Consider the following 13,976-nt stretch of genomic DNA (forward strand, 5'->3'; position numbering starts at 1 on the left):
GCGTGCGGGTCGTCGGCTGGACGCTTCTGGGCCGACTTTAACCCCTGGTTTCCCGGTCCGGTCCACGTAGGTTACTTGATGGGGGAAGGGAACTGGAAGTTGAGGTCTGATCTGCGCCGTTACAAACTCCTGCAAATACCAAATCCGTACATTTTCCTCTCAAATCTGCTGGATCTCACAGATACTCCAAGCCCAGAATCATTTTAGTTGCAGATCTAAATTTGTGTAGCTCTGACAAAATGTTAACCTGTCCAAAAACGCTAGAAAATTCTTGTTATAATCTCACGCTCGCCCCAGGTGCTTTCGGACCTGCCGATTCTGCCCAGTTTTTGTCACACAGGTTCCTGTGCTCCTATTTAACGTTTCCTGAGCGACTCTGGTTAAGGCAAAACGAAACAAACAAAAAAGTGCCGTTACTATCCAGGGTCTTGTAACTGAAAATTCAAACACTGTTTCTTCTTTCCAGCTCTACCTGGCGGAGGAGGATCCACAAGCACCCTGAGAGCTGGAGACCCGCAGTGGAGCGTTTGGCTTACCGCGCTCTGAAAGCATCTCTCCGCTGGGCCCACATGCAGAAAATACTCGCTTTCCCTGCAGCGCAGACGCTGGGCTGCGCTTCGCCTATTCCGGACTCTTAGTCCAGAGAACCCACAGAGGGGTGCCGGGCAAGGACAGCTAGGAACTTTAATAATTAAGGAGGCACTTTTTCAAAATTTTCTGCATATTGGGTCACCTCCAGAGCCTGGCTCTCCGCCCCGCTTATCATTTTCCTTCTCCTTTATTTTTTAACCTCTTAGGACTATACTTTCATCAGGAATATCTAAAGAATTTAAAATCCAACACTCCTGGACCTTACCACAAACACTCCTGTTTCCCACATTCCCACCCACATTCTACAACTGGTCGCGGGTGGCAGTAGACCCCGAGCGCAGTTTTGTGCGCGGCAAGCTCAGGGCCGAGAAATTGGTCCTGCCAAGCTGGAAAAACGTCTCCGATTTCGCTGGCGGCGGCCTGGACACAGCCTCGCCTTCCAGTCAGGACGCACGGTTCTATCCCGGCTCAAAGAAGCCAAAAAGAGCCTAGTCCTTGGGGCAGGCGACGGATTAAGAGGCCAAGCAAGTAAGTACCGCCAACAGCCAGGCCTTGAGCAGGTTCGGAAAACCTACAAGTTTAGGCCACGTGGAGGATCCACGGTGTGTTAGAGGACCTAGAGAACCAGCTCCCACATTTCCTCCGACCTTGGGGCGAGAAAAGACGACCCAAGGGGCCTCTGAAACGCCATATTCACCACCTTACTGTCAAGGGCCCGGGGAAATATAGTACTTGCTATTATTATAATAAGTGCTCTGGTGCTGGCAGCTGGAGTGTGGTGACTATGACTTGGGCCTCTTTGGAGGAAAGCAAAAAGCAACTTGGGGATCTCCCTCAAATTGGGCTCCAACCTTAATGAGAGAAAGCTGGAAGAACAGCAAATGCAAGATGATGATGATGATGATGATGATGATGATGAAGGAAAAGCACTGAATGAGTGAGATCCAGCAAGGCCTGGCCTCCCCCAAGAACCTGAGTTTTAAACTTGGAGATCCCCCAGGAGAAAGAACCCAGGAAGTCTGGAAACCATGCACTAAGCCCTTAATGACTTCTGCCACTCTACTTGCAGACTCTGGCAACCTGGGAGGTGGGGGCGCGGTGTAGGGTCTCCAACCTCCATCACCACTGGAATTGTTTGCACTAGCTGTCCCCAAAAGTTACTGCTTTCACTATTACCTGGCTTTAGCAAAAATACTGGAGACAAGAAAGGCCAGAAATGTGCAGTTCCTTTCCCCAGAGGCTCAAGCCTCACTCTGGACTCCTGATCCACTGTTGGCCTGGCAAATGCCCAGATTAGAGCCTGCCTGGACCAGGCCAGGTGAGAAATGGCTAGAGCAGCCCTCTAAACTTTCCTGGGTCTTTCTTCAACCCACACCCTCCCCACTTTTCTGGCAGCTTCTCCCCTTCTTACTTTCTCACAGGCCTGAATTGTATTGAGAAAAAGACCACAAGTCACACATTCTTTCCTGAGCCCACAACAATGAGAGAGAGAGAGAAACACAAATTTTGGTTACCCACCAACAAAAAGGCAAGTCTGGAGGCCTGAACCTACATATAAGGGTTCCTGGACATAATGTTCCAGAAACATACAAAGAAGAACAGTGCCTTCATTGGTCTGCCTGAGTACCCTAACCCAGAGCATAAGCACTTCAGAGTTCTGGAAGAATTCCTACACTCCTCTATTCAGGTTGAACTTGGGTTGCTCCCACTCCAACATATCCTGCAATTTCAGGTTAGGCCACAAAAACTGACCCAAGTGAAGACAAACTGGCTTAAAAGAATCATGAATATAGGGATTTCCTGTACGTAAATGGGAAGGTGAAGTTCTGACGTAAATGGGAAGGTAAAGTTCTGCCACTGTATAGGGGTTATGTAAGAATTCCCCCCCCCCCCCCGGAATACACACTCCTTAGTGTATAACTCTGTGATGATGGAGAGTAAGGTCTGGAGGAGATTAAGAGGGATGGTTCAATATGTATGGCTCAGGTGTATGATAGTATGCAGTTGGGGATAGGAAGAAGGTTGCAGGGATTAAATGTAAGAAGATAAAAGTGTAGTCTGTTATTATTCTATTGATTACTCACAGAGTTTTCAAAATATCCTCTCCTTACCCTAGTATCTTTCTCTTTTAACCCTTAGGGATGAGTGGAATCCCCAGATGAAGCTAATAGTCTAGGCACTCCCCAAGTTTCCCAGCTACAAGCACCAACCTTATGCCCTCTGTGGATCCTGTAGGTGTTGAGCTCACTTCAAGTCTTTTTTAGACCTGAAACTGATTGACAAGGGCTCACCCCATCCCCTGTAGGATGCTAAAGAACAAGAGTAGGTGTTGAGCACCTGGAAAGTCTGAGATCACTGGGTATCACTGACCACCTGCATAGACAGAAGGAATGGAAGCCCAGGCCTAATGCTAGCAGCAGAAAACACAGGAAAGAAAGGGCAGCACAGTGATTGCTCAACCTAAAACTGGCCATGACTATATATTCTGAATTTTTTTTTTTTTTTAAGGAAAAACAGTTCTGTATCATCAGGGCAAGAGTCATAGAGACAACTCAAAATAGGAAACCCCACATCCTGCATATATCTGTCTTTTCCGCCCATCATCCCACACCAAAATACCACCTTAAATTCCACCACTGATAATGCCTCAATATTAAGGTGAGCCACCAGCAGGCTTTGCTATTGGAGTTCTGATTGAGTAATTGAAAACAAAGTTAAAAATAGTTGACCAGCAGGATGTGTTAGGCTGCTCCTAAACACATGGGCAGGACACCCTGTGGGGTCAAGGGAATTGTAATGAATTCGGCCATCATGGGAGGTATAAAACATTATGAGGCGACTATGGGGTGGGAAGAAACAATCGGGTCTCCAAATTGAAGCGGAGCCTAGGACCAGGCTTGGTTTGGCCCCAAACTGTGTGACCTTAGGCAAGTCCATTAACAGGCCAGTGCCTCCGTTTCCAGGACCTGGGACTGAAGAGGTCCCAAATTGGTCGGGGACTGGTCACATTTGAGGCTTTATTATCGCTGTGATCGAAATCTTCTTGGAATGTGAGGGCAACATCCCCCATTTTTTTCACTTCTTTTCCCAAACTGGAGCCCCCCAACAACAAAAGAGCAAAAAACAGGTAGGCATAAGTGGTCTGGGACCCTCAGGCATAGTGGGAGGGAGTAGTAGGTTTCTGGAATCGCCTGCCCAAGGCCAGTTCCGCCGAGACGACGTGGGCCCACTCTGGTAGACCGCATCTCCAAGTCGCCGATTGGTTCAGGTCGCCCGAGAGCTGCGGGACCTTCTTGCGTCGTTGACTATTCAACCACCCCCCTCACACTTTTAAAAAATAAAAGTCCGTGGGGGCAAAAGGTCTTTAATGATGTTTTTTTGTTTTCACGAAATAAAATCTTCTATTTTTATTTTAAACCAGCAGCGTGCCCACCTCTCGGTCCTTCCAGATGTTTGCAATAAAATCGCAGGTTTTGCCTTTGGGACTGGAAATAAAATTTAACGGCCTTCACCCTGTAATTATTCTCTTAGCTCGCCCTTCATAAATTTATCTGCTTTCTATCGGCGTTGGGGCAAGAGGCGAGCGAAAGGGGGGAAAGCCCCGATTTTATATTTGTGACTATAAAAAAGCGCCACCCGGTTTCCTCGCCTTCGGCCGCCGCGGTGTGGCCAGGAGAGCCGGGCCCGGCGGGCGGCAACATTGCACTATTGTTCGCTGACTTGGGTCTGCGCAGGAGCAGGGCCCCTCCACAAAGGGAGCCTTGTGTGGCCTGGCCCGGAGCGGCAGCGCCCAAGAGGCGAGGAAATCCTGTTCCCCCAGGCCCAGCTCCTCTTTCCCTCCGCGTATGGCGCAAGCGGCAGCTCCACCTTCGCCTTCGGTGTGCGCGGGCCCTGCTGGAAGCCAGCCCTGGTCTGCCAACCTTCGCAGGAAGCGAAACTCCAAGCCTGAGCTGATCCCACCGAGTGCGAGAGAGCCACCTGCCTCGGGATGCCAAAGCTTGAACCGCGGGCCTGGGGACAAAGGGGCTTCCTGGGAGGCTTTCCAAATCCTCTCCTTCACCTAGCGTGGGCTAGAAGCTGGAAGGTAACTTTACACGCTCTCAGGAGCTCAAGGTTGCTTAGGAACCCCAGAGAAGACATCCAAAGCCCTCGGGTTTTGAGGCTACCCGAGTGAACTCCAAAATTAATGTGTAATCATCACTACCCTACCCTTACATAGGAAACTTGTAAGTTAATGTTCATACATGTATCATGAATGATTTTACAAAACCATGTATATATCTATCCTGCAACACTCGTGCACTTGTACACCTTGCACACTCACATGCCTGTCTTTCTAGAATCAAACATAAATGCATAAACAGCACGTCCTTGGGTTCCCGGGATTATCCATAGGCATATGGGGAAACATTCTAGCCCACACATTCCATTTCCCCTGAAATCTAAAGAAATCAAGTAGTTCCACCTGTTTTATTTCTTGCCCCCAATCCTCAGTAATCTCAGGCTTTTCCTGGTATCCTAAAACTTAATCCATAAGACTGTCCACTAACCACCTCTCCTTCATCTGCATAGAGTTACCTTTTTGGTCAAAGTCTCTGAACTATATAAAAAGGGGAAAATAAGGAGCACCCTGCCTCAAGGATTCACCCATTTAGAGAGCCACCCTTGCCTAGAGGAGGTCAGAGGTTTTAGCAAAGCCCCAGGACCTGGAACAGAGTTCTGGCAGGTGGGCAAGGAGAAATGGTAAAACCAAGTAGGAGCAGCAAGCCTCTGTCTTTTTTTTCTTTTTCTTTTTTCTTTTTTTTAATCATGTGTAATGTTTTCTCCCTTCAGATAGCAAGCCTGGGACCACAAAGTCAAATCCAGGAGCCAGAAACATCCTGGGGAAAAATTCCAGAGAATTTTTTCAGGTTCTTTCTGATCCCAGAATTCCCTGCTTTTCCAGGTTCACTTCCCAAATGTGACTCCATCCTCTTCTTCCTGCTAGTTTTGCAGGTGCTTAAATAAGTTCTTTTGCTTCCTTCCTTTCTGTCCTTCCTTCTTTCTCTCTCCTTCCTTCCTTCCTTCCTTTCTTTCTTGTCTTTTCAAAGAGGGAAAGTTATCTAAAGGTTATTATATGAAGAAGTACCAGTTTCTCAGTGTAACTCTGCAACAGCCTTGAGACATAAAGAAGGGGAAGACTGAGGCTGATAGAAATGAGGCACAAGAGAGGGGCACCTAGGACAAAATCCAGGACAGCACAATGACCAGTAGCTAAAGGAAACCAACATAAAGGCTTGAGGGCCTTGGTGTAATGAAGATTTATTTTTTTTCTTGAACTGTCTGGATTTCATTCATCACCAATAAAAGGGCTTCCTAGGGCAATATGTCCTCAGTGGAACAATGGGAGCCTACCCTAAAGGCCATCACCCACAAAGCCTGACTGGTAGATTTTTATAGTGTCCCCTTCTCCACCAATTGAAGAATCAACTGCTCAAGAGAACAGAATACAACTCTCTATGCAAGATAGCCATGCAGCTCAAATCAAGAGAATTACATCTTCCTGTGTGCAAAGTTCAGGTAGTTATGTGGCTGGAATTATGCTTCCTTTGCTCTTGGACTCAGGTAGGGATAGAGAAGCTGGTAGGTTTGTGAGTTAGGTCATGGGTAGGTTTCCCTTCTTTTCAGCCCATAATTCATGGGCTACCTCTTCTACCCAAAACAAAGTCAAAGGGGATGGGAAGGGATACAGAATTCTTGCATAGTATACACAGTATCCCTGGTGATGCAGAAACTGGTTGGGGTAAGGAGATTACCATCCCAGAAGCCTGGTTGCCCTGGACAAATAAGCCTGCAAAAATGATTGACATGTTCTTTTATAATGAGACTGACCTTTCAGAGCAGATACTTATGTGGGTGTCTGTGGAGGGGCAGGCATGGCCAGAGCCCATGGGCAGGCTATTGGGGAAGAGATAAGTGGTGCAGTCCACTGATAGTTCTGAAACTGGCTCAGTCAAGTACCCTAGAAAATCTGGAGTAGGAAAGTTGTCTGTCCCTAAGCAGGAAAAAAATATTCACTTAATTCACATTCTTTGCAAGGACCTCACCACAGCCTACAAATCCAGGTGAAGAAAGGCATTCTCAGAATGGAACAATCCATGACTCTATGTTCTAATTCTCACAGTGTCTTCCACATCAGGGGACAAGGAGGTTGGAGGACTTTGAGAAGCAGACACTAGGATGGGCTGGGACTGCACCAACACCAAATATCATTATCCTTGGCTGCTTTCACCATTGACCCAGCTCAGAGAACAACAGAAGGCAAAGATTATCCAACAGCCACACCTCCCAGGAAAAATGGAGAGAGAAAAGATAAGAAGTTATCCATTTCCACGGCTTTCCTCTATTGCCACCAAGTCTCACTCTGTATCTCCCCTTTTCCTGGTCTACACCACTTCTGAAGAGTTAATATTTATTGAGCCTTTTACTCTGTGCCAGGCCTGCACTAAGTGCTTTACAGGCACCACCTCACTCCACCCATTTGAGTTCTATGAGCCAAGAACTAGTATTACCAGCCGCATTTTACACATGGGAAAACTGTGAGGTACAAAGGAGTTATGTAACTTGGCAAGGATCTCACAGTTTTTAGGGCAGGTAATCTGGCTCCATAGCCAGAATTCTTAACCCTTACACCCCCCAGTTTCTTTCTACATAGTACTTACACAACTTGAACATCTAGGTTCTCTCTGGCTGCAAGACACCCAAAGTGGTGGTGGGGTGGCGGGGGATGGTGGAATTGTCTTCTACAAGCTGAAAATTGCCTGGCTTGATGTAAAATACACATAGGGGTGATTCCTAGTTTGAGCATAGCTTCTTCAAGGGCAAGGGGAGAAAGAGGCAGGGGCCTCCATCAAATTTTGACTCCGGTGGTGGAAGTGCAGCCCTGGGCTCACCTGAACTGATATCACTTCACAAGAATCAGTGGCTGCTTCCTGGAAGTGAACCCAGGACAATCTCTTGACTAAGGCTAGACTTAATCATACAAGATGCTTCAAAGATTTCTTGGGTTCTCTGGACTCTGGGGTGCCCACCTGGCCTTCCCTGGAGGACCCAGTACCCGTTGCATATGGGCAGCTTCACTTTAGAAAAGTCCCCATTCCATGTCTCTGATCCTTTCCTGGTTCAACCATGAAGTCACCTATTCCCTGAAGGCTTCCTGACCCCCAATCCCATCTGGCCTGATGACCCCACACACACATGGGCTGGTAAATGAACAATCTCTTAGAATGCAAAAGGATAGTCTTTGGAGCCTCCAGCTCAGTTCAAATCACCTGTCCATCGAGGAAAATTTGTTGGCATAGTGGTGGACTGTACCCAGTATCTAGCAGACACCCTCAGATTAAAAGCTTCTAGAAGACAGTGAGCGCAAAGTTCAGGGTAGTTATGTGGTTGGAATTATTTCATCTTGAGGGCTATCTCAACTGCATAGCTACTACTGAGATGCTGCTACCTATAGTGGGTCTTCAAATGTTTTCAAACTAAGTTTCCCTCTGGTCTCCCAAGCCCACCCACCCCCCTCTCTCTCTCTCTCTCACACACACACACACACACAGATCTGAACTTGAGGGAGAACTACTTATATTTTAATCATCACTTCTACAGCTCACATTCACTTAAACTACAAGTAAGAAATGAGTCTGAAGGCTCCAAACACTCATTGGTATCAAGCATTTATTTCTGAGTAGCTGAGGCCTCAGAAATCAGATTTGTTAGTGAGAAGGAACAAGAAGAGAAAAACCCCAGGTCCTTGGGAATAAAGCATAGGAAGCAGAATATCAGAGTTCCAAAGAAAAAACTCTTGGATTTGGAAGAAGGAGATTTGGCTTAATTTGGTAGAAAAGAGAAGAAAACTGCTCTCAGGGAGGGCTCCCATGGAGCCATAGACCAACCCTGGAACACTTGTCTGGGCAGAAGATACAGACTGGCCCTCAGGAGTTCCCATTTCTCAAAGAGTGCACCTCCCAGGCAATGCTGTAAAGTCCCACACAGCCTATGGGCTGGAGGAGGCTCTAGTTGGGGGACTGAATTTAGTGGTGTTTGGTCTCTGAGTGGCTGCACTTTCCTTCCCTCAAAGAAACCACAGGCCTAACTCTCCCCCACCCCAACCCATTGCAAACACTGGCCTGTGGAACTCCAGTTCCAGGTGTGGTTAAAAGATTTGGGTGACAGGTAACCCGTCCCTGTGACCACCTGGGGGCCTGCAGAATCCAGGAAAAGGAAGAGGGTGAAACTTAAGAAGAGCTCCCCTCTTTCTTTCCTCCTTTCCCCACTTTAGGTTTCTCAGTGGAATGTTTGTAACTTCTCTCCTGGGCTATTTTTCCCCCCCTCTCCTTTTGATGGCAAATCCCGTTTCATTGAGGGACTTAACTATTTTCAGATACAGATTAAAACTCTTGTCAAAGTAATGTAGTGTTGCCCCTGGACTGAGCTCCTTTCTGCTCCTCCATCTCACTAGTACACTCACTAGTGACATTGGCAGGTATTTTCCCCTCAAAGAAGCTTTCCTCCATGCTACAGATAAACTCTTTCTTTGCCCAATCTTCAGACTGCTCCAACTCTCCTATCAGCCTGGGATTGCTGGTTGCTGTTTTTCTGTCCATTTTTCCTGAAATTTTGCATATATCACTGAAAATCCAGTTTGCATGTGTTTGATGGGGAAGACTTTGGAGAAGGAAGTAAGTGGGGTTAGAGAGAAAAGGAGTAGAAAGGTATGTACAGGGAGGACCCCCCAGACCAAGCCCTTGACCTGGCCCCTGAGGGCTTCAACATCCCCTGTCTTTGGTTTTCTCCATCTCCCACCATACCCCTGCAAGATCTCTCTAGGTCTAGCCATGCAAGTGGACAGGTTCATTAGCAATCTCCTTTTGGCCTGAGGAAGGTGTACTGTGGACTTTGGGGACTGAGAAAGGCTCAAGAAATATAGGGGGAGGACAGAAATCAGAAAAGGGGGAGAAAGGAAACGGAAATAACTAAAGGAAAGAAAAATGAAAGGAAAGAGGGCAGAACTGCTGCCTCTCAACTACTAAACCCCGGGACAACATATAATCAATGCCCCAACTCTCACTCAACTCCCCCAAACAGATGGGCATTCTCCAGGTTGGAGATGAATGGGGCAGAGGACTAGGGGTCCTGAAACAGTCTTCTGAGCAAGCATCTCATTTCAGGTATAGCAGAACCAGGCTAGTCTACTGCCTGTGGTCTGAAGTACCCTGCTAAGGCAAAGAGTTCTTAACACAGAGCCCACTCTTGCTGAAAACTGAGAGGTCTAGCAGCATCTCCATGCAGGCTGAAGAACAGGCATGGATGGATCTCCTGCACCCTTTACTTCAAGCACTGATGTGCTGTGTACAGAGTTCCCTGGACTTGGAAGAGAGGAAAGAAGAGAGACCGGTTAGAGAAACAACTATGGGGAGAAAGGGCCCAGAGTACCTGGGAGACCAGGAGGCAGACCCTAAATAAGTATGTTTGGCCAGGTTGGCCTAGCAGAAGAGGGAGGTACCTTAGAATGGGTATGAGGCGTGGGGAGGCCATAGTGTTTGGCGCTCTTAATAGTTTCCCCAATCTTAATCCAATTTGAGGTTATTAGGCAAAATGCTGAGTAAAGTTGCAAGTTGGTCTTATTTCAATAAATCCCCAAGCTCTCAGTGGCGAGTTAGACAGATGAGAACCGGCTAAAATTGACCTTCCACCCACCCAGTCTGCTGCTGTCCCAGCCTTCCACCATCGGAGTTCTTCTCTGCAAGGAAAGAGGTGGTTTTCTCTGAGAGGTCATGCTCCCCTCTCTTCCAGATCACCTCCCCAACCCAAGCCTCGGCCTTAGCTTTTCTCCTCCCCACCTTTCCACACCTACTATACCAGCACATCTCGGTCAAAGACAAATAAAGCCCAGCTTCCTCCCTGGGGTGAATCACACCAATCGGTCCACAGGGGGAGGGGAAGAAAAACCCTGGAGAAGAATAATGTGCTGCAAACGCGGGAGAACAGATGTGCCCCTGCCGGTGCCCAGCCCCGACCCAGAAAGCTGCTCCTCAGCCATGCGCCCGCGGAATTACATTATTTTCTCCCCGGTCCAATCATCGTTTTATAGAAAAAAATTAAATATAAATTGCTGCTTTGCAAGATCAAAGTGCCGCTTTCTGGTGCATCTGGAGGAATGGGGAGACCAAAAGGGGGAGAGTGGCTCAGTCACGGCTGCCCAACTTCAAAGTGTTCTCAATAGTGAGTTTTGGACATTGTGTTTTAAAATCTCTTCCCTTCCAACTTCTCGGGGCGCGGAGCCGGAAAACACGCGCTAGTTGGGTCGCTCCAAGGAACTTTGTCTTGACCCATGGGACTCAGCTATGAGGCCCAGCAGAGACACTGACTCGCGGAGGGATTGGGGGGGGGGCGTAGTGAAGCAAAGGTAGGATTGGGAGGTGCTGGTCCCACACCATGGAGTTACCAAATACCCGTATAAATAGCAGAAAAGCCACAGAGTTGCCACGTCCCTGCTCATCTAGCTGTTGGACGTTCCGCGTCAGCTTTCTGGCACTTAGGCTGGCTGCTGGGCTAGAAGGACTGGGGAGAACTACTAGATTAGGATTCGGATTATTCGGATTATTCGGGGGATCCGGGTCACTCCCAGCAAGAGGTTGGCGGGGCTCTTGATTGTAGATTTATTTCTGTGTGACCCAGTCAACTGGGAGACTACGCAGGCCTGGTCGGCAAGGCCAGAGTTCCCTCGGACCCCATGCCCTTTCCTTAATCCAAGAGCCGGTATACGCGGGCCACGCGGAGGGCTCGGAAGTGCGACCAGAGCGCCCACGCAGGAAGCCACCAGAGCAGAGCGTGGAGTTCGCACGGCTTGGGAGTTTTTGCGGCGGAAGAAGCTGAACGCAGACTGAGCTGAGGCCCCGGGAGGGGCTGGCCGCTTCTGCGCTTTCGCTGGGAGATTATCTTGGAGCCAAGTTGAAGGGACGATGGCTCTTTCTCTCGCGTTCAGCGGAACCTGCCTCTCAAGCAAGACGCGCAGGGGGACCCCCACGTCCCCACCGAGCTCCTTGCGACCTTTGGGACGGGCCAGAGGACAGCCGGATCACTCGGCTTCCCAAAGCGCGGTGGTCTTTCCTGGAAAGACCAAGTGCTCAATGTCAGCGCCGTTGCACTTGATCTAAATTGTCCCTGCGTGACCATTTCTGATGTTTTTAAATTTAAGGGCTTTATTCTAAAGTAGGATGGATTAAAATAATCGAGCTCCTGATCTCTCCTGCCCTGGGTTCCACATCTCCCCAGCCACCCACCAGACTGCATCTCCGAGAGCTGTCAACCCCCTTGGGAGGCAGGAGGCAGCATGATGTTATTATTGTCATTTTTGGATAAGGAAACCAAAGTCACTACAGCTTCGTTGATTGGTCCTATAGGTTCCTAAACTGCAAACTTAAGGACCCCTACCCAGGGTCACCTAAAAATTCGTGCTCTTCCCATTCCTCCTGAGTGATTCCACCCGCTTTGCACTCCCTTCTCCCGACCTTCGCTTGAGGTAGTCGACCCTGGCCGCGCGAGTAATTCGGCGCTGGCTTGTGCGCACCAACCTCACCATGCGCGCCAGGCATCTCACCTCAGCCAGGCAGGTGCAGAAGTGGCGGGTGCGGCAGCCGCGAGTCGTCCGGCCGGCCGAGGGGCAGGAGTAGGCTGGCCGCCTCCTTCTGCTGCCCGGCGGCTGAGGGGGCAGGGGAGGGGGGAACTGGGCTGGGGAAACCGCCGTCAGCGGGTCCGGGCCCCGCCTCCCGAACACAACGTCCAGGAAATCTCTTTCCATTGTCTGAGGAGCTTCACTAAACAAATTGTCGTTACAACTATAGGGCTGCGAAGAGCGGGCCTGGCAAGCTCTGATGGAGCCATTTTCCGGGAGCCTGTCTGGCGAGAAGTGTGCCCGGACGCCCTCCACCATTAGGGCACAGAGAGGAGGGAAGAGCGCAGCGTCTTAGTGCCTACGCAAGCCGTGGTGAGGAAGGTGGGCACGTGGCGTCGAGGACCCGGGAGGAAGGGGATCTGTCCTTGGGTACTTGGTTCCAAATGGCAAAGGGCCCTGAAGTCCTCAGCGGCGGGTGCCTGTAGAGAGTACGTCTACCTTAGAAAATCCTTGCCAGGCTACCCATTCCAAGCGCCAGGATTCCCAGTGTTTCAAGGAGAGTGCATTTGCCATGACCCCCACCCTAGAGGGCGGACCACGGTATATCTTCCCACTTCCTGGTCTACACAGAATACATACACACAAATACACACGCACGCGCGCGAATGTTTGCCTTCGATTTCTGCAAATCTCTTTCTCTGGTTCACTTTCCCTGGTTCGCGACTTCTTGCAGCACACACCACTTGGAAGAGCCTCGGGAGAGAACCAGAGATTCTGTGAATGCCAATCCTCTATTCTTGTCACCACCTGGGGGAGGGGGGTGGGGGAGAAACTAGCCACCTTCCCCGGGGAAACAGCGGGTGCAGACCTGATGTGGGTGTAGATCTGACTCGTTGGGCTTTTGAGTTGCAAGCTAACTTTGCCCAAGACTCCAGATTCACGTTCCTCATTTATAAAACTGGGGCGATTGGGGCAGGCTGTTGGTTCCTGAGACCCGTCAGCTGTGCATTTGAGCACACATTCTGAGCACATACGACACGTGTCTACATCTAACATATGGATCCCACCACCGGAGCACCGCTAACACCAGCGCACAGACTTAAGCTGTCTTTCCGTCCCTCAGCTACTTTCTTGCATGCTGTTTCTACTGGGTGATTAACGACCCCAGATAGTGCAAGGAATTCTACTTCTCAAGCTCAGCATTTTCAATTCCTTAATTTGTCCCTAGGTGACCATTAGCGATCACGGCTGTAGATCACATCGGGGCGGGCCAGGTAGAGTGAGCAGCTGATTCAACACTGTTGAGTTGGAGTTTGGTTTCCTTTTTTAAAGCGACTCAGAAAGTAGCCCCCAGAGAACTTCAAGAAGGCAGCAGTCTGCAGTCTGTGGAGGTCCCTGCACTAGACGCCTTTGGGTTGTCACCACTCTCATTCTTTATAAACAGTAAAGCACTAGCAAATAACAAAGCCCTTCTGGACTTTACCCTCTGATGTGGGTGAAGCCAGTGGGTGAAGAAACAGATGCTCCCAGGTTTCCTTCCCCTAATCAGAGGCCTCACTAGAACCATGCTCTTTCTGGGTCTAACCTTGTTTTATGTGAGGATCCTTCAATATGCTGTTCTGGGGACTAATGGTGTGAGCTCTGTGGAGGCGAGAAGGTGCCCACTTCAGGGCTGCTCTAGAGGATATTACAGTTTGGCATTTTTGTACCAGGTTTGATTAGAAACAAGTGAGAC

This window comes from Marmota flaviventris, chromosome 10 (assembly GCF_047511675.1).
Source record: "Marmota flaviventris isolate mMarFla1 chromosome 10, mMarFla1.hap1, whole genome shotgun sequence".
Lineage (NCBI taxonomy): Eukaryota > Metazoa > Chordata > Mammalia > Rodentia > Sciuridae > Marmota > Marmota flaviventris.